We start from the raw sequence: 2899 nt of genomic DNA, 5'->3' as shown, positions 1-2899 counted from the left end.
GATCCACTCCCAGATATCTAAAACACTTCACTTCCTCCAGTTTTTCTCCGTTCAAACTCACCTCCCAATTGACTTGACCCTCAACCCTACTGTACCTAATAACCTTGCTCTTATTCACATTTACTCTTAACTTTCTTCTTCCACACACTTTTCCAAACTCAGTCACCAGCTTCTGCAGTTTCTCACATGAATCAGCCACCAGCGCTGTATCATCAGCGAACAACAACTGACTCACTTCCCAAGCTCTCTCATCCCCAACAGACTTCATACTTGCCCCTCTTTCCAAAACTCTTGCATTTACCTCCCTAACAACCCCATCCATAAACAAATTAAACAACCATGGAGACATCACACACCCCTGCCGCAAACCTACATTCACTGAGAACCAATCACTTTCCTCTCTTCCTACAAGTACACATGCCTTACATCCTCGATAAAAACTTTTCACTGCTTCTAACAACTTTCCTCCCACACCATATATTCTTAATACCTTCCACAGAGCATCTCTATCAACTCTATCATATGCCTTCTCCAGATACATAAATGCTACATACAAATCCATTTGCTTTTCTAAGTATTTCTCACATACATTCTTCAAAGCAAACACCTGATCCACACATCCTCTACCACTTCTGAAACCACACTGCTCTTCCCCAATCTGATGCTCTGTACATGCCTTCACCCTCTCAATCAATACCCTCCCATATAATTTACCAGGAATACTCAACAAACTATATATATATATATTATTATTTATTTTTTTATTATACTTTGTCGCTGTCTCCCGTGTTTGCGAGGTAGCGCAAGGAAACAGACGAAAGAAATGGCCCAACCCCCCCCATACACATGTATATACATACGTCCACACACGCAAATATACATACCTACACAGCTTTCCATGGTTTACCCCAGACGCTTCACATGCCTTGATTCAATCCACTGACAGCACGTCAACCCCGGTATACCACATCGCTCCAATTCACTCTATTCCTTGCCCTCCTTTCACCCTCCTGCATGCTCAGGCCCCGATCACACAAAATCTTTTTCAATCCATCTTTCCACCTCCAATTTGGTCTCCCTCTTCTTGTTCCCTCCACCTCCGACACATATATCCTCTTGGTCAATCTTTCCTCACTCATCCTCTCCATGTGCCCAAACCACTTCAAAACACCCTCTTCTGCTCTCTCAAACACGCTCTTTTTATTTCCACACATCTCTCTTACCCTTACGTTACTCACTCGATCAAACCACCTCACACCACACATTGTCCTCAAACATCTCATTTCCAGCACATCCATCCTCCTGCGCACAACTCTATCCATAGCCCACGCCTCGCAACCAGGGGTGTGTGATGTCTCCATGGTTGTTTAATTTGTTTATGGATGGGGTTGTTAGGGAGGTAAATGCAAGATTTTTGGAAAGAGGGGCAAGTATGAAGTCTGTTGGGGATGGGAGAGCTTGGGAAGTGAGTCAGTTGTTGTTCGCTGATGATACAGCGCTGGTGGCTGATTCATGTGAGAAACTGCAGAAGCTGGTGACTGAGTTTGGTAAAGTGTGTGGAAGAAGAAAGTTAAGAGTAAATGTGAATAAGAGCAAGGTTATTAGGTACAGTAGGCTTGAGGGTCAAGTCAATTGGGAGGTGAGTTTGAATGGAGAAAAACTGGAGGAACTGAAGTGTTTTAGATATCTGGGAGTGGATCTGGCAGCGGATGGAACCATGGAAGCGGAAGTGGACCATAGGGTGGGGGAGGGGGCGAAAATTCTGGGGGCCTTGAAGAATGTGTGGAAGTCGAGAACATTATCTCGGAAAGCAAAAATGGGTATGTTTGAAGGAATAGTGGTTCCAACAATGTTGTATGGTTGCGAGGCGTGGGCTATGGATAGAGTTGTGCGCAGGAGGATGGATGTGCTGGAAATGAGATGTTTGAGGACAATGTGTGGTGTGAGGTGGTTTGATCGAGTGAGTAACGTAAGGGTAAGAGAGATGTGTGGAAATAAAAAGAGCGTGGTTGAGAGAGCAGAAGAGGGTGTTTTGAAGTGGTTTGGGCACATGGAGAGAATGAGTAAGGAAAGATTGACCAAGAGGATATATGTGTCGGAGGTGGAGGGAACGAGGAGAATAGGGAGACCAAATTGGAGGTGGAAAGATGGAGTGAAAAAGATTTTGTGTGATCGGGGCCTGAACATGCAGGAGGGTGAAAGGAGGGCAAGGAATAGAGTGAATTGGATCGATGTGGTATACCGGGGTTGACGTGCTGTCATTGGATTGAATCGGGGCATGTGAAGCGTCTGGGGTAAACCATGGAGGGCTGTGTAGGTATGTATATTTGCGTGTGGACGTATGTATATACATGTGTATGGGGGTGGGTTGGGCCATTTCGTTCGTCTGTTTCCTTGCGCTACCTCGCAAACGCGGGAGACAGCGACAAAGTATAATAAAAAAATAATATATATATATATATATATATATATATATATATATATATATATATATATATATATATATATATATATATTGCATGTTAATGTGCTGAGAGGTGCAACTGGAGAGATGTCTGATCATTATCTTGTGGAGAGGAAGGTGAAGATTTGTAGTTTTCAGAAAAGAAGAGAGAATGTTGGGGTGAAGAGAGTGGTGAGAGTGAGTGAGCTTGGGAAGGAGACTTGCGTGAGGGATTACCAGGTGAGACTCAGCACAGAATGGAAAAAGGTGAAAGCAAAGGACGTAAGGGGAGTGGGGAAGAAATGGGATGTATTTAGGGAAGAATTGATAGATTGCGCAAAAGATACTTGTGGCATGAGAAGAGTGGGATGTGGGTAGATTAGAAAGAGTAATGAGTGGTGGGCTGAAGAAGTAAGATTATTAGTAAAAAAGAAGACAATTATTTGAACGATTTTT

Source organism: Panulirus ornatus, chromosome 11, assembly GCF_036320965.1.
Source record: "Panulirus ornatus isolate Po-2019 chromosome 11, ASM3632096v1, whole genome shotgun sequence".
Lineage (NCBI taxonomy): Eukaryota > Metazoa > Arthropoda > Malacostraca > Decapoda > Palinuridae > Panulirus > Panulirus ornatus.
The sequence above is the reverse complement of the archived record's forward strand: the minus strand, read 5'-3'. Positions refer to the sequence as shown.